This window comes from Phyllobates terribilis, unplaced genomic scaffold (genome assembly GCF_046119375.1).
Source record: "Phyllobates terribilis strain yellow unplaced genomic scaffold, ASM4611937v1 Scaffold_2__4_contigs__length_985480577, whole genome shotgun sequence".
Lineage (NCBI taxonomy): Eukaryota > Metazoa > Chordata > Amphibia > Anura > Dendrobatidae > Phyllobates > Phyllobates terribilis.
In genome coordinates, this window is record NW_027362762.1 from 146504948 (window position 1) to 146523515 (window position 18568).

At 51.0% G+C, this 18568-nt stretch overlaps 1 long non-coding RNA gene across 1 annotated transcript in view; it reads left to right on the plus strand.

Annotated features, from left to right (window-relative positions):
* LOC141250435 (uncharacterized) overlaps positions 1 to 15057 on the plus strand; it is a 53116-nt gene extending 38059 nt beyond the window's left edge. Inside the window, exon 3 of the long non-coding RNA XR_012312669.1 lies at positions 14588 to 15057. This is a non-coding gene — a long non-coding RNA (uncharacterized lncRNA). The remainder of the gene's footprint in view (positions 1 to 14587) is intronic.
* Positions 15058 to 18568: the final 3511 nt, after the last annotated feature.

Consider the following 18568-nt stretch of genomic DNA (forward strand, 5'->3'; position numbering starts at 1 on the left):
AGCAATGTCCCTCACATGCTCCCTCACACATCTGCGCAACTCTCTTGATGTCAGACCAACATATATGAGTTGGCACCCGCAGGTGGCATAATACACCACATTGCAGGTGCCACAATTTACATATTCCTTAATAATGTTTTAGTACTGTACGCCGACATGAATGAGGCAATGCGGAGGACATTGCTGCACGCCAGACAATTCCCACACTGAAAGCATTTGCTCAAAGATCGAGTAGATTCAAACTAAGATGGTGTTTAGGGAGCATAATGACTCCGAACAAGTATGTTGCGCAGATTTCTAGATCTGCGAGCTGTCATTAATGGATAATCCACCAGTGAATCCCTTAAATGAGGGTCGGTCTGGAGGACAGGCCAATCACGCTTTAAAATGGACATGATGCTCTCCCACTCATGGTTGTAGGTGGTAATAAATCTGACCTTAGACTGATTAGAGGTCATACCCCTGGTCACCTTAGTACGAAGCAATTCAGTGCGAGAAGTGTGCTTCGCTCTAAGGTACCCTGTCTTGATACTCAGGTTGCTGTAACCTCTCTCTCTGAAGCGCGATGCCAAACACAGACACACAACAGCTGATCAGAAGACAGCAGCGCTCCATCAGCACAGAGTCAGCTGTGACCATGTTGACTCTGTACCAGTAAGAGTGCACTGCTCTCTGAGGAGCAGTGCGTGCCATAAAGATCAGTATTGAAGCCGGCAGGCCATGAGAAGGAGTTGCACTTCACATTGCTCCGATGAGCAGTGCAGCCGGGTACAGAATGAAATGTTCACCCCTCTCTAAGGAGCGTGCACGTGGACGAGATACAGGAGCAGATAGGCACAGTTAATGTGAAGGCGCTGCGCTTGACAAATGAGAAGTGCCGTAGGTGGGCGTGTCCTGGATGGGCGGGCCCACCGGAGGATTCTTAGGTTATCCGGTGGGCCAGTCCAACCCTGCCTATCAGTATGTCTTTGGAGTGTGGGAGGAAACCGGAGAACCCAGAGGAAACCCACGCAAACATGGGGAGAACATACAAACTCCTTGCAGATGTTGTCCTTGGTGCAATTTGAACCCAGGACCACGGGCAGCATTTATACTACTTAGCAACATGACCTTGTTTCCTTTGTTCGTCATGAAAATTGTATTTAGATTTTTTTTTTCTGCCATCAGAGACCATGATTTTCTGTGATTATGGATGGACGGTCACACCATAGGAATACTTCCTTGGTTTAATGGGTTACTAACAAAATCAAAATAAGAACTCCGTTTTCTGTACATACAAAATTAATAATAATCTGTGCCAATACAACCTAGTTCTACATCTGCACTGATTTGCAGCTATCCCCTCCCTAATGATGATCCCACATGACTCTCTTTACCCTACTTATCCATCCTCCAGTAGTTCTAATGCTGTTGGACGATTGTGCTCAGATGCACCTGACTCGCCCCCTGGGCCGTGGGGTACCCGGGACCGGGCTTCTGTATGATGCTGGGGGTAGTAGTGGCAACCCGATCCCGTGGCTCAGGGTGGTCAGACCAAATTGTGACAGTCTATTTATAGATTTATGAATGTCCGACTACGCCACCCGTGGATTGCGGTCAGAGATAACCGCTGTTGCGAGGCAGACCGCTGAGGCTGGTATTGGTGTGCAGCACAGGGGTAGGATAACTCCCCACGGGAAGAGTGTAGCCTCAGGGCAGTATATATGGATGCTGGGGGTGATAGTGCCGGCCACAATAGTAAAAGTTCAGAGCCTGTTTCCAACAGTTCTGGGTCTTTATTGTAGATGTTACTAATGACCCAACAGTAGTACCAGGTAGGAATGGGCCTGGGTATCGGAGAGCATTCGGGGGAGCCCCACTGGTCAGGGTGAGTGTGTAGGCCTACCGTTTTCTGTATGCTCTTGCTGACTATCCCCCTTTTCGTGGTGTAATAGCCCATGTCCCTGAGCTGGCCGTGTACTTCTCGCCTGTATGGCTTGCGACTCGGGCCTTGGGTACCTTTTGCTTTCTCCTGCTGTACTGGTCCCTCTGTGTGGCGGAGCCTCCAGGCTTCTTAGGCCAAGGGACCTGAAATCCCTCGCGGGTTGGTTCTCTGCTGCTGGGCTTGCAACCCTGACAGCCTCGGACCCCAATGTCCGGTTGTGTGCTTCTCTCAGCCAGGACCGGCTCTCGTCGCCTCTGTCCCTGGCTTGCAGTTTCTCCTCTGCCTCACGGACTCCTCAGCCGCTGCTGACCTGTCCCTCTTCTCTGAGAACCCTTCTGGACACTTCAGAAGTGGGTTCTGGTCTCTCTAACCCTGCCCCAGTTCCAGCTTTTATAGGGGCTGCCTGCTCCCCCTACTGGCCTGGGACAGGAGGTGCTGCATGCTAATTGTCCCTGACCAGGGAACCTCCCTCCTGCTCTCAGACACAGCCTTTAATATTTGTGGCATCCAGGCCTGGGGTGACACACATCTAATGACCCTGTCTAATAAATCATCTGACGGCTGGGTTGTAGCACAGTTCAGCTATGCTATGCTGAAGAACCCACTGATGCCATCTGAATTTGTACCTTATGATGCTGTCTAGTTTATGAAAAACAAGTGCAGATATGACCCTTTCTCATAAAGTATCCCTCAGACCATCTGACGGCATCATCATTGCCCTGAAAGCTGTGTTGTAGCACAGCTCAGCTGTTCTATGTTCAGCTCTGCTATACATGCAAGGGAGATCATGATCATAGCTCTATAGATCCGCATGAACCAATTAAATGTTTTGTAAATAGTAATGAATTGGTCAGATAGTGGTCACCTCATCCATATAAATAAAAACTTTACTGGAATCACACATGAAAAGAACAAATACAAGTTTATGGGTCCATGAAAATCACAGAACGCACATGGATGGCATCAGTGTGGAGTCCGTGTTGTGTCTGTGATTAACTTTGGCTGCAGAATCCACATGGAGTTGTCCTGCGGTGCAGATTTTAAATGTGCGACATCTGAATTAAACTGCAGCGTTTCGCTGTGGATTTCACCCATTGCTTTACATAGGATGAATTCCATTGCAAAATTCTGAGCAAATGTGCATGTTAACTATGTGCTTTTTGCCACACATTTTGCCCAAGATTAGCAGCAGGGATTTTTTTTAATGCGAAATTTAGCTTTTTTTCACTGATTTGCTACACCTGTAATTTTTCCCCGCTTTCTAGTACACCATATGATAAAATGAAAGGTGTCATTCAAAAGTGCAACTTGTACCACAAAAAAAACAAGTTGTGACACAGCTATATCGATGGAAAAATAAAGTTATGGCTCTTGGAAGCAAAGGAGGGAAAAACAAAAGGGCAAAAATGGAAAATTGCCAAGTCCGGAAGGGGTTAAACGGCACATTTTCACAGTGAATGCAAAAAAACAAAGTAATGCAGCCACATGTACAGCAGCGTGTGACGTCATCCAGTCTACGGAGCATGCAAGTCCCGGTCCTTACGCGTTTCAGAAAACTCGGTTTCCTTCATCAGAGGAAACTGTTAACAGTTAACTTTTTGCGTTCAGGCACGCCACCGGCTGGAGCTGCCTGTTCCCTACACTGCAGCTCTACGTGCATCTTTTTTTTCGCCGAGGACCTCCGTACACCCACCGAGTGGGGGTCTTCCTGCTCTTCTTTCAAGCGGATGCAACAAAGAACTTTGCTGGACTGCATAGGTAAATAGGGTAATTATCTACTCCATTAGTGTATTGTGCTTATCACTATGTTTCTTCAGTGTTTAACATGTAACTGGATACACATTGATACATATGCTATAATAGCAGGGTGGGCAAATTAGGCTGATCTCCTAACTTCAATTTTTTCCAATTTTTTCTAAATGATCTTTTGCAGCCAGGTTAGTCACCTGCCCCAAAGCTTGCTATTCGGTGTACAATGCACATATACAATCTCTTTTCTTGCTTTTACTGTTTTTATTGGTGTTCATTTACATGTATACTTATTGTGCTGTTGATGTATACATGAAGTTTTTTGAAATTTAGCACACTTGTTGTGTGTCCTATGTGCTTATGGTTTCTTAAACACATCGAAAGCAGACAAAACAGGTTTTCTATAAAAACGACACAAAGCAGCCCAGTAAGTGATACTGTTCCCATGCGCTTGGTTCTGAACACTACTCTCATCATGGTTCCATGCCTGCGCTGCGTTCAGCACCAGCAGGGACTATGATGAGGGTAGTGGTAGTCTGCACACACAGTGTCCTCACTGTAAAAAAAAATAATAAAATAATAAAATCCATGCACTCACTTCTCCTAGGTGTCCCCCACTGTATTCCATGTGACTACTGGACTAGGTGGACCTCCACAATATTAAAGGGGGTTACCCACAAAGTTCATTTTTAATTAATGGATCTTAATTTCTGCTATCTTTTTAAGTTTCCCATGATGATGATATAAATGTTCCCCTACTGTGACCATGCAGCAGCTGTGATCCCATGCTGTCCTGTACACTTTTTTTTTTAATACATCCAATTGTGGAACATATTGATCCAAGATCTATTAATTGAAATGAGCTTGGTTCATGGGACAATCTCAAGACTTGGGCTGCATGGTGATACTTAACTGTGATCTGTGTCTTGCTGCCAAAAATATCTGCCAATACTAGCATATTACTACCTTTTTTTTTTGTTGTGGCCAAAGTCGCCTTGTAGCCCCAGCAGCCAATTGCTGGCCCATTCACAGGATGCTGGGCCACACAACACCTTACCATATCACAACTTAGTGGCTAAAGTCTTTTAAAATAGTCGGTTATGTACTGTACAATTAGAGCAGGTGTCTGGTAGTTACATGGATGTACAGTGGGTACGGAAAGTATTCAGACCCCTTTAAATTTTTCACACTTTATTTCATTGCAGCCATTTGGTAAATTCTAAAGAGTTCAGTTTTTTTGCTCTCATTAATGTACACTCTGCATCCTATCTTGACTGAAAAAAAAAAAGAGAAATGTAGAAGTTTTTGCAAATTTATTAAAAAAGATAAACTTAAATATCACATGGTCATAAGTATTCAGACCCTTTGCTCAGTGTGATGAAAGCCGGCCGGTGGGTGCAGCTCTCTGGCGCCCCCTTACCTCTCAGGTCAGTCAAGGTACTGCACCTAGAGAAAGTAGTGCCAGGAAGCTGCAACCAGCGCAGGCAACACGGTAGAGTGTTCCCCTTCAACGTCACTAAACCGTAACGTCACTACACAGCACAACTCGCTAGCGCCCTCTTAGCCTCAGGTCAGTCAAGGAACTGCACCTAGGATAAGCGGTCGCCAGGGAGACTGTCCTGTAACCTACTGGGTATCGGGGCCCTCTGTAGTGAGGGCGGTATATATATCTTCCTTGGCCGCGCCAGGAATATATATATCTGAACCTCCGACCGTCACTACCAGCCTTCCCCAATCCCCAGTTGGTATGCTGCCACCAGTCCCTATTTTAGATATACGCCCAGTCCGTGAATGGGCCTATATCGGGTCAGGAACCAACCCTGGGTAGCGTTTTTGGCTTGAGCCGAGCTCACACGGACGTGCGTTCGTTATGCAGAATAAAAGGCAGGCCCACAATTACTTGAGGTAATTGATTATAATAATACACTAGATACACGATATACAACTAAATATACACAGGTATAAGGTCAGGCTAAACTATACAACAATGGAATACAACACACAGAATCACCACAGCATATCAGTTACCGGTTTCTTGATTTTCTTGTGACGCAGGGAGAGGATTCTGCGGTCGCAGGCACGGTTCTTTGTTACAGGCTGAGGCCTACCACCGCATGGTCAAACTGCTCCTCCCCTTGGTGGCCTCAGCTGGTGCTCAGATGTTCAGCACCCCACTCTTGGGTCAAGACTGACTTGTCTCTTGTCTGTCCTGCTGTCTTACCTGCCCTGTCCCGCCCACTGCTGGTGAGGTCAGCTGACTCAGTCTCCACCCTCAGGTCTAACTTCGATTAGAAGCCCAAATTCTATGGAACCCAATAACTTCTTCTGGGATGGTCTCATGATACCCCCAGGGGTTCCCATGAATTCGGGCCGCCGTAACCGACCTTTTGATATCAATTATGATACCATACGGTCCTCAGGAATGGCTCAGCGCTATATCTTGGCTTCCAGAGCACGTACAAACGTCTACCGCGGAGGCTTGGGTGCGCAATGGCTCCGGGACGCCGTGATATTTTTTTATTGGCCCATCCCACGCAACATGCGTGTACTTTTCATGTTTCTATATCTTATGCCTCCATGCTTGTGACAGACAAAGAAACTAGTCCTATGGGACAAATGGTCAGGTACAGATAGACGAAGCACCCCCCCCCCTGCTGGCTGTGTTTCCTCTCGAAGTCTTTGAAGCTCCTAGCATTCAAGTGTTAAGTAGGCCCCGGGGCTTCTTATCTCACAGGAGCCTGGATGGGGGAAACTTATCTAGTTGACTTTTTAACAGAAGGTCCCAAGGGTGGGGGCTGCTGAAGTGTGGCCATCCCTGGATATGATTTATCATTACCAAGATGGCGGCTACAGGTTCATCACACCTCCCCCTATACGAGGGCGCGAGGGGGTAGCACATTCCTGTGTTCCCCCGTGCGTCCTTCTGCACCCTCCCCTTGCCGGGGTAACCCGTCAGCGTTACCGTGGTCACGGCCTCTTCTGTGGCGAATGGAGAAGTGGTACTGCTGGAGAGCGAGGCTCCAGCGTAGCAACCTGCCATTCGACCCAGAGACCGTGTGTAACCAGCTGAGGGGGTTGTGGTCCGTCTCCACGGTGAAATGGCTCCCGTACAAGTAGGGCTGCAGACGCTGCAGGGCCCATACAATTGCCAGGCATTCTTTTTCCACCGTGGAGTAAGCCACCTCCCGGGGCAGTAGCTTCCTGCTCAGGTACAAGACAGGATGTTCCTGGCCTGTCGTGTTGACCTGACTTAGCACAGCACCGAGGCCAAAGTCACTGGCGTCGGTCTGTACCACAAACGGCCGGTCGAAGTCGGCAGCTTGCAGTACAGGGGAGCTACTTAGGGCGGCCTTGAGTGCCCCGAAAGCTGTCTCGCAGGCGACTGTCCAGTCGACTGCGACGGGCAGCTTCTTCTTGGTGAGGTCCGTCAGGGGCTTGGCCAGGGTGCTATAGTGTGGGACGAACCTCCTATAGTACCCGGCGGTCCCCAAGAAGGACATCACCTGCTTTTTGGTCCTAGGAGTGGGCCAGGATGCGATGGCATCCACTTTCCCCGGTTCTGGCTTCAGAACCCCCCCGCCTACCCGGTGACCCAGGTAGAGGACCTCACTCATGCCCAGCTGGCACTTTTCCGGCTTGATGGTCAAGCCTGCCCGGTGGATCCGACCGAGCACCTGCCGCAGGTGCTCTAGGTGATCCTCCCAAGTGGGACTGAAGACTGCAATATCGTCCAAGTACGCAGCCGCGTACCCTTCAAGTCCCTCAAGCAGCGTATTGACCATCCGCTGAAAAGTGGCAGGGGCATTCTTCATGCCGAATGGCATCACTGTGGACTCGTACAGTCCAAAAGGGGTGATAAAGGCAGAGCGTTCCCTTGCCGCGGGGGTCAGAGGAATCTGCCAGTACCCCCGGCTCAGATCCATGATGGTCAGGTACTTAGCCCCGGCCATCCGATCGAGCAGGTCATCGATGCGTGGTATGGGGAACGCATCGGTGGCCGTTACAGCGTTGAGCCCCCGGTAGTCCACGCAGAACCGTGTAGTTCGGTCCTTCTTTGGTACGAGGACTACAGGCGAGGCCCACGCGCTGCTGGATGCCTGGATCACCCCCAGCTTCAGCATCTCGTCTATCTCTTGGCGCATGTTTCCCTGCACCTCGAAAGAGACCCGATATGCTGAACGCCGGATCGGCGGGTGATCGCCAGTGTCCACGTCGTGGACAGCCATCTCAGTCCTTCCGGGCAGGCTGCTGAACAGCCCCCGGAAGGGGTGCAGGGTGGTCCCCAGCTGGGACCGTTGGTCCTCCGTGAGCTGGTGGCCAACCCCCACATCCTCGATGGACCCACCCGCCTTGGCTTGGGTGAGCAGATCCAGGAGGGTTTCTACCTCTCCTTCCTCGGGAAGGTTGCACACTGGGTGGGCAGTCGCTTCCCGCTCATGATGAGCCTTCATCATGTTCACGTGGAAGGCCTTCCTCCTTCCACGGGCGTGATCCAGGGTGACCAGATAGGTGACGGCATTGAGTTTCTGGTGCACGAAGTAGGGACCTTCCCAGGCTGCCTGAAGCTTGTTCTGTGGTACGGGGACCAGTACCCACACCTTTTGACCCACCTGGTAGGTCCTCTCACAAGCATTCTGGTCGTACCACCGCTTCTGGTCGGCCTGGGCCTGGGCCATATTGTCCTGCACCAGCTTTGCCAAGGCCATCATCCTGTCCCGGTGGCGCACGACATACTCGATGACCGACACCTCGGGGGTGGCCAAATCCCCTTCCCATGCTTCCTTCACCAGAGCCAGGGGGCCCCGTACCCGTCGCCCGTACAGGAGCTCAAAGGGGGAGAACCCCGTTGAGGCCTGCGGAACCTCCCGGTAAGCAAATAGGAGGTGTGGGAGGTAACGCTCCCAGTCTCTCCCGTGGGAGTCGACCAACATCTTAAGCATCTGCTTTAAGGTGCCATTGAACCGCTCACACAGGCCATTAGTCTGTGGGTGATACGGGCTGGCCACCAGATGTTGCACCTGCATTTGCTTACAGAGGGACTCCATCAGCCGCGACATGAACTGGGTCCCTCGGTCGGTGAGCATTTCTTGGGGGAAACCCACTCTGGAGAAGATCTCCAGTAAGGCGGTAGCCACCTTGTCGGCCCGAATGGACGACAAAGCTACCGCTTCCGGGTACCGGGTGGCATAGTCCACTACCGTGAGTATGAAGCATTTCCCGGAGTGGCTGGGAGTGGACAGAGGTCCAATAAGATCCACAGCGACCCTCGAGAAAGGCTCTTCGATGATTGGCAGAGTTACCAGTGGGGCTTTGGGGCGCGGCCCCGCCTTCCCCACCCTCTGACAGGTGTCACACGAACGGCAGTAGGCACCCACCGCGGCTCCCATCCCAGGCCAGTAGAAATGCTGAGCTATCCTGGCCTTGGTTTTAGCGATCCCTAGGTGTCCGGCCATCGGAATCTCGTGTGCGATCCGCAACAATTCCGCCCTGAACGGATAGGGTACCACTAACTGTCGGTCCCTGGGCCACGCCTCCGGTGAACCCTGCTGGACCGTTACCCGGTACAGCCGTCCCTGGTCCCAGACCACACGCTCGCAGTCTGACTCCATGGGAGGCTGTGCCGCCTGTTCCTTGAGAGCTTTCAGGCTGTCGTCTGCTTCCAACGCAGCCTGAAATTCCTGACTTGATGTGGCCAGAATCGACGAAACTGCCACATCCTCCGTCAGCCCCTCCGGGCATGTCACCTGGCCGCTGTCTGACCCGGCAGACACTTGGTCAGAAGTGGGGAAGCCGTCGGACCTCTGCAAGGCTCCTTGGGCTCCGGCGCTCCCACTCCTGGTGACAGCGGCTATGACCGCTGTGACCGTGGGTAGTGCCTGCTTCCCCTCTGTTTCTGACCAAGCCGCCCGATCAGGCAGGCTTCCTAGGCCTTTGGACATCTCGGATGTGGGGAACTCCTGCCCTGGGGTCTTACCTGGCGGCTCCTCTCTTGGGACACCCCCACCCCCCATGGCCTGTTCCTCCCCCTGCAGTGGGCCTATACTCAGCAGCCTGGATACCCCTGGGAGCCCTACACTGCCGGTAGCTGCCCCCCTCTCCATCCCTGAGCTTCCCTCTACAGAATCCTGCCCGCCCCCTCCCTCACCGGAGGACAAGAGGTCACGGCACGCCGGCTGAGCACCTCTGCGGGCATCCCCACACTCCCCACCTGCTTTCACTAACCCTGTTTGTGTTGTGTCTGTGCAGGTGTTACCCTCAGGTTTCACTCCCTCCTCCTCAGCAGGACACACACTACATACAACATGGTTGGCATTAGCAGCAGACAAATCAATACACTCTTGGGGGGCCGAACTTGGGGGTTCAGAGGGTACATACTGCGATACTAGACGCCCCAAGTCGGTCCCTAATAAAACATTTGCGGGAATATTTGGCGTTACTCCCACCTCCCGCATCCCCCTTCCGGCACCCCAGTCCAAATACACCATGGCAACGGGAAGTGCCGGCTCCACGCCTCCAACCCCGGAGACGGAAAGAGTCTTTCCTGGTACCAAGTCCTGGGGGGACACCACCTCAGGCCGTACCAGTGTTCGTTCAGCGCCAGTGTCCCGCAGTCCCATGACCGCAGAACGGCCTATGGTGACGGGTTGGATGTTGTCCAGGGACCTACCACCACCCCCTCCCACACACAAAACATTGGGCGCTCTCTGGGACTGGGATGGGGTCTTTTGGCGCTGGGGACACTCAGCCCTAAAGTGTCCTGGTTTGTTGCATAGATGACAACGTCTTACGTCTGGTCCTTGCCTGGAGAGGGCAACAGGGGGATACACCCCTTGTGTTCTAGGGGCCGGGGAAACAGGGGCATGACTGGGCTTACCCCCTCTCCAGGTGCTGCTGGCAGACTTCTTCAGCTCAGGCGCCCTGTTATTGGCATACTCGTCTGCCAGGGCGGCTGTAGCAGAAGCCCCTGTTGGTTTTCGGTCACGGAGGAACTGTCGGAGGTCCTCTGGGCAGTTCCACAAGAACTGCTCCGTGACGAACAGTTCCTGGACCTCCTGGCGGGTAGTAAGCGCTAGACCCGAGGTCCAGTGCTCTGCGGCTCTCAACAGCGCCCGCATATGATCGGTCCAGGTGTCCTTGGGGCCACGCAGCAGGCTCCGGAACTTCTGGCGGTACGACTCGGGAGTGAGGTTGTACTGCCGGATCAGGGCCCGCTTGATGCAGTCGTAGTTCTGTACCTCCCCGGCAGGTAAGTCCCCCAAGGCATCCAGGGACTTACCCCTCAAACGGGGGGTCAGGTATCTGGCCCACTGATCCCGGGCCAGATGGTGCTGAAGACAGGTCCGTTCAAATGCCACCAGAAAGGAGTCCAGGTCCCCATCCTTCTCCAGTAGAGGGAAGTCCTCAGCTCGGACTTTGGACGACTTGGTCTCCTGATGGGTTGGTTGCTCTAGCGGAAGCCCCCGCTGGGCCAGGTCCAGTTGGTGCTGGCGCTCCGCAGCTCGCTCTGCACGCTCCGCAGCCTCCCGGCGCTCTGCAGCTTCACGCTCCGCAGCCTGCTCCGCAGCCCGCTCCGCAGCCCGCTCTGCACGCTCCTCCTCCGCTGCCTTCTCTGATGCTGCCAGGAGGGTTTTGTAGACGGCATCGCCATGAGACTGGAGACTTGCCATAGCCGCTTGTAAAAGGGCTTGTGATCTGGACAGGCTGGGCTGGGTAGGTGGTGGGCAGCCCACTGCGGGACCGTATACTGGGGACTGGCTCCCTGAGGTGCCCGGGCTGGACTCCTCCTCGCCATGAGTAACAATGTCCTCCCCTCCTGCCACACGGACCGTAGCATTAGCCTCTTGCAGGGTCTTGCTCCTGGTGCCGTCTGCCATCTTGGTAACCGACACCGCTGCAACCCTGAGTTTGCACACACCTTGTTATACTTTTAGCCTGACCGTCTAACGTTGGGCTGACCTTAAGACTCCAGCAGTGGAAGTTACCACTGGCAGTCTTTAGTGCCTGGGAGTAGGGGTCCCACAACACTATTATTCTGCAATCCCACCGCTCTGCCACCAATGTGATGAAAGCCGGCCGGTGGGTGCAGCTCTCTGGCGCCCCCTTACCTCTCAGGTCAGTCAAGGTACTGCACCTAGAGAAAGTAGTGCCAGGAAGCTGCAACCAGCGCAGGCAACACGGTAGAGTGTTCCCCTTCAACGTCACTAAACCGTAACGTCACTACACAGCACAACTCGCTAGCGCCCTCTTAGCCTCAGGTCAGTCAAGGAACTGCACCTAGGATAAGCGGTCGCCAGGGAGACTGTCCTGTAACCTACTGGGTATCGGGGCCCTCTGTAGTGAGGGCGGTATATATATCTTCCTTGGCCGCGCCAGGAATATATATATCTGAACCTCCGACCGTCACTACCAGCCTTCCCCAATCCCCAGTTGGTATGCTGCCACCAGTCCCTATTTTAGATATACGCCCAGTCCGTGAATGGGCCTATATCGGGTCAGGAACCAACCCTGGGTAGCGTTTTTGGCTTGAGCCGAGCTCACACGGACGTGCGTTCGTTATGCAGAATAAAAGGCAGGCCCACAATTACTTGAGGTAATTGATTATAATAATACACTAGATACACGATATACAACTAAATATACACAGGTATAAGGTCAGGCTAAACTATACAACAATGGAATACAACACACAGAATCACCACAGCATATCAGTTACCGGTTTCTTGATTTTCTTGTGACGCAGGGAGAGGATTCTGCGGTCGCAGGCACGGTTCTTTGTTACAGGCTGAGGCCTACCACCGCATGGTCAAACTGCTCCTCCCCTTGGTGGCCTCAGCTGGTGCTCAGATGTTCAGCACCCCACTCTTGGGTCAAGACTGACTTGTCTCTTGTCTGTCCTGCTGTCTTACCTGCCCTGTCCCGCCCACTGCTGGTGAGGTCAGCTGACTCAGTCTCCACCCTCAGGTCTAACTTCGATCAGAAGCCCAAATTCTATGGAACCCAATAACTTCTTCTGGGATGGTCTCATGATACCCCCAGGGGTTCCCATGAATTCGGGCCGCCGTAACCGACCTTTTGATATCAATTATGATACCATACGGTCCTCAGGAATGGCTCAGCGCTATATCTTGGCTTCCAGAGCACGTACAAACGTCTACCGCGGAGGCTTGTGTGCGCAATGGCTCCGGGACGCCGTGATATTTTTTTATTGGCCCATCCCACGCAACATGCGTGTACTTTTCATGTTTCTATATCTTATGCCTCCATGCTTGTGACAGACAAAGAAACTAGTCCTATGGGACAAATGGTCAGGTACAGATAGACGAAGCACCCCCCCCCCTGCTGGCTGTGTTTCCTCTCGAAGTCTTTGAAGCTCCTAGCATTCAAGTGTTAAGTAGGCCCCGGGGCTTCTTATCTCACAGGAGCCTGGATGGGGGAAACTTATCTAGTTGACTTTTTAACAGAAGGTCCCAAGGGTGGGGGCTGCTGAAGTGTGGCCATCCCTGGATATGATTTATCATTACCAAGATGGCGGCTACAGGTTCATCACACTCAGACACTCATATTTTAGTCACATGCTGTCCATTTCCTTGTGATCCTCCTTGAGATGGTTCTACTCCTTCATTGGAGTCTAGCTGTGTTTAATTAAACTGATAGGACTTGATTTGGAAAGGCACACACCTGTCTATATAAGACCTCACAGCTTACAGTGCATGTCAGACCAAATGAGAATCATGAGCTCAAAAGGAACTGCCCAAGGAGCTCAGAGACAAAATTGTGGCAAGGCACAGATCTGGCCAAGGTTACAAAAGAATTTCTGCTGTACTCAAGGATCCTAAGAGCACAGTGGCCTCCATAATCCTTAAATGGAAGAAGTTTGGGACCACCAGAAGACTTCCTAGACCTGGCTGACCTGCCAAACTGAGCAATTGTGGGAGAAGAGCTTTGGTGAGAGGTAAAGAACCCCAAAATCACTGTGGCTGAGCTCCAGAGATGCAGTAGGGAGATGGGAGAAAGTTCCACAAAGTCAACTCTCACTGCAGCCCTCCACCAGTCGGGCCTTTATGGCAGAGTAGCTCGACAGAAGCCTCTCTTCAGTGCAAGACATATGAAAGCCAGCATAGAGTTTGCTCAAAAACACATGAAGGACTCCAAGACTATGAGAAATAAGATTCTCTGGTCTGATGAGATGAAGATAGAACTTTTTGGTGACAATTCTAAGCGGTATGTGTGGAGAAAACCAGCACTGCTCATCACCTGCCAATACAATCCCAACAGTGAAACATGGTGGTGGCAGCATCATGCTATGGGGGGTGTTTTTCAGCTGCAGGGACAGGATGACTGGTTGCAATTGAAAGAAACCTTTTTTTTTTTAATGAAGTGACAGCATTTTAACTAAAATTTTGTTTTACCGCTGTTAAACCTGCTGATACAGATTTTAGTTTCATAAGTTTGTCCTGTTACCGATATATTTTGTTTTTATTTAAGTCACAATGTAGAGAGTGGGGTATTAAAGGCATTTGAATTTAGTTCTGTAATGTCAGGAATTTTTCAGAAAACAAATAAAGATGGAGTGAAATCTGGTGTCATTTTTCTTCTATATTGAACACTTGCAATGTTTAATAAGCCCCCACAAAGCCAGGGGCGGACATACCGCTCCGGCCCGAAGGTGGAGAGGGGCCCATGCAGACAGGAGCATGTGAGAGTGTGAAATGTGATAACAGCAGGAGAGCACTAGGATCCTGTGACTTTTGCTTGGCTGAGCTCAGAGGAGGGGCAGTGCAAGAAACTCTATGTGTTCTAAGAGTGTCTGAGGTGTGAGAGGCTAGACAGGAAGTCTGTGAGAACGGAGCTGCAGGAAGATGCTGTCTTTACACACTTCCCTGTGGAGTTTGTTTACCCCTTTCTCTCTTTAAGAACAAGTGCTGAGCTGGGGAAAGCTGTGTGGCTCTGTGGAGTTTTGTCAAAGTCCATGCTGAGTGAATTAGAGACTTTGTGCTGGAGGAGTCACGTGTCGAGTGATAAAGGAAGGGACTGAGGAATCCATTTCTGTGACGGAGCACATGGTTGGTGTACTGAATAAGAGTGAGAGACTTCGGGAGGAAAGAAGGTTTCTGGTGCCATTTCTACTGAGAGGATATTGACAAGCCTTTGTGAAGAGATCTTCCCAGACCTTAATCTGAGGCTACAGGACTAAAGTCCCCGGCGTGTGGGCTCGGCATCGGCCGACAAGACAAGGAATTTTTGCTGTTTTTGTGAACTTTGTTTTTGTTTTGGCGCCAAAGTTTTCCGGGACTAGCTGCAGCCACCGTGATTCACAGGCCTGTGATAGACTGCATCTGCGGTTAACGGTACCATAATTTTAAGATACCTGGGTATCCTGATAATAAGGGTATAAGAACAATTGATATAGTTTCGTGCATTATTATTGTTAATAGTGGTAGGATTGTATTCAGTGTGCCATCTCAGGGGGTCCCCATATACCGCCCTCACTAGACTGACTTTGTGTTTAGGTAAAATTGTTCCAGATCACTAGAATAATTCACATAAACTGGAAACCTTGAGATTGGCACATTGATTTCAGCTCTTGCTGATTGTGTGTATCTAGTAGAGACAGTGTCCCAGGCTGAACCTTAGACTGATTCATTCAATACTGAATTTTAGTCTAATCCCTGTTTTAGTAAAGAAAGTGTTGTTTATTTCTGTTTCTGTCTCAGTTTGTGACTCACTGGATCTCTCTCAGACCCCCGGTCATTACAAGCGTACTGCCCATAAGGGCAGACAACGCAGCCATTCAGTCCATATTATGGGCAGAAGAGGGGCCCTATGTCAAGCAGCACCGGGCCCCTTTCACTCCTGCCCCTAATCATTCTGATCCCGAGCCGGGGAGAGAGCGGAGCACACAGCGCAGAGAGCAGGGCTACAAACAGGGGGCGTGTCCTGCAGGGAGAGAGACGCTGGCCAATGAACGCTTTCCTCATCAGACTGAGGAGAGCGCTCATTGGCTGCAGCCTCTGGCTCCTGCACGGCGCCCAATAGTAAGTGTTCACCTCACCTGCAGTCAGGGTCCCCGGGCTGCACAGCACACAGAGGCCATAGTGGAGGAAGAGCAGGAGTGACTGTGCTTCTGCTGCTCCCTCCGGTCCTTCCAGCAGTAGCTGCTGACAGAGAAGAGGTGGGAGATTAGGCTCACTGCACAGGACAGCACAGCAGCAGGGGCTGATGTCAGTATACTGTGTCCCCATCCCCCACAGTGGTGTCTGAAGCCCTCTCCACTTCATCTCTGAGCTATGTGGCAGAACTCATGCACAGCTCACATCTGAACACCTGGTATCATAGATTAGTGCATGTATGTATAGGTGTGTGTGTATACATGTGTGTCTATATCTGTGTCTATATTACTGTGTGTATACATGTGTGTCTATATAACTGTGTGTATACGTGTGTGTGTGTGTGTATATATATGTGTGTGTATGTACTGTATATGTATATATGTGTATCAATACAGTATATGTATGTACGGTGTATGGTATATGTATGTACGGTATACGTGTGTGTGTATGTACAGTGTGTGTGTATGTACAGTATATGTATGTGTGTGTTTATGTATATGTTTGTGTGTGTGAACATATTTGTTTTCAGTTCATGTATTATACTGTGATTGTAAAGAATAGAAGAATAAACCTGGCTCTTTAAAGGGTTATTCACCAAATAATCAAGGTATCCTCAATCCATCGCATCGGGAATAACTTGCTGGTCACTGGGGATTGGACCACTGGGCCCCCCAGAGATTCTGGGAACAGAGCTCTGCAGTGTCGTCCTGAATGGAGCAGAGTTGTGCCTGTTTGGCCTCTGCTCTATTCATTATCTATGAGCTGCTGAGCGCTGCGCTCGGTTATTTCCATCAGCTCCATAGACAATGAATAAAGTAGATACCAGATGATACAGATACCAGACATATAATATATACATGGTTGGAATTTGCCGGTTCCAGCCATTATCACGTAACCATGAGGATGCGCTTTTCACACTTGCTGTCATGTGTCAACTAGAGAGTCTCAGCCATATCTTGCAATGTTCTATTCACCAACATAGCTGACACTCTAGTTGTCACCTGACTGCAAGTCTGACTGTGCTGGAACCAGCAGAACCGAATCTTTATCTTTACTGATATATATATATATATATATATAAAATTTGTCTCCATGTCAGTGAAAATATATATTTTTAGAGGTGTGGAGGGGCCCATTTACTATGGAGCCCTGTGATTTCTATGCACACCCCTGCTTACAGGGCGGCAATAATGACGGTATCCTGGCTTGTTGCTCGGAGCCCCAGGCTTCGGGGGTCTCACGGCCAGATTTCCCTGATCATAAGCGGCATGCTAGGCAGCGAGGGGGACCCAGGCACATTTCTTGCACAGGGGCCCCAAGCTGTCAATGTCCATCAGGGGCGGACTCAGACTGTAGTGGGCCCCTGTGCAAGAAATTTTTGCCCCCCCCCCCCCCCCCCGCCCTTCATCGGGCAACAAAGTTATGTAAACATGACCCCCCCCATGTGCATCTCTCATCCCCCCATGTGCAGCTCTCATCCCCCCCATGCATCTCTCATCCCCCCATGTGCATCTCATCCCCCCATGCATCTTTCATGCATCTTTCATCCCCCCCATGTGCAGCTCTCATCCCCCATGTGCAGCTCTCATCCCCCCCATGTGCAGCTCTCATCCCCTCCCCCGTGCAACTCATCCCCCCGTGCATCTCATCCCGCCCCGTGCATCTCATCCCGCCCCGTGCATCTCATTCCCCCCCGTGCATCTCGCATCCCCCCGTGCATCTCGCATCCCCCCGTGCATCTCTCATCCCCCCCGTGCATCTCTCATCCCCCCCGTGCATCTCTCATCCCCCATGTGCATCTTATCCCCCCCGTGCATCTCTCATTCCCCCATGCATCTCTGATTCCCCCCCACTCCTAGTTAATTAATTGTATTTAAAAAAAATAAATAAAACTTGTTATACTTACCCCCATGGATCCCTGTAGAATCCTGGCTCTCATCCACGTCGCTGCCACCAGGTTCACCTGACTTCCAGCGCCGTCACATGACCGGAAGTCAGGGGAATCATGAAGGTGCTGACGCAGCAGCGCTGCACTGCTACACAGAGGAAAGCAGCGCTGAGATGTCCCGGCGCTTAACGCTCAGCATGGGGCCGGGGGCCCAGGGCCGGCTCCAGGTTTTTGTGGGCCCCGGGTGAAAGAGTCTCAGTGGGCCCCTTTAACACATACCACGATTCATGATGCACAGATACCGCAGAGAAATATATGTATAGTACAATGCAAAGATTTCACTTCTTACATAGTGGTATCTATTGTAAATTCCACAATAGCTCAGAAACCAGCGAATCGCTCCACACAGTATACTGGCCCCCATAAAATGCTCCATACAGGAGACTGGCCCCCATAAAATGCTCCATACAGAATACTGGCCCCCATAAAATGCTCCATACAGGATACTGATCCTCATATAATACCTTATACAGAATACTGGCCCCCATATAACGCTCCATACAGAATACTGGTCCCCATATAACGCTCCATACAGAATACTGGCCCCCATATAACGCTCCATACAGAATACTGGCCCCCCATAAAATGCTCCATACAGAATACTGGCCCCCACAAAATGCTCCATACAGAATACTGGCCCCCATATAACGCTCCATAAGGAATACTGGCCCCCATATAACACTCCATACAGGATTTTGGCCCCCATATAACGCTCCATACGGAATACTGGCCCCCATATAACGCGCCATACGGAATACTGGCCCCCATATAACGCTCCATACGGGATACTGGCCCCCATATAACGCTCCATACAGAATACTGGCCGCCATATAACGC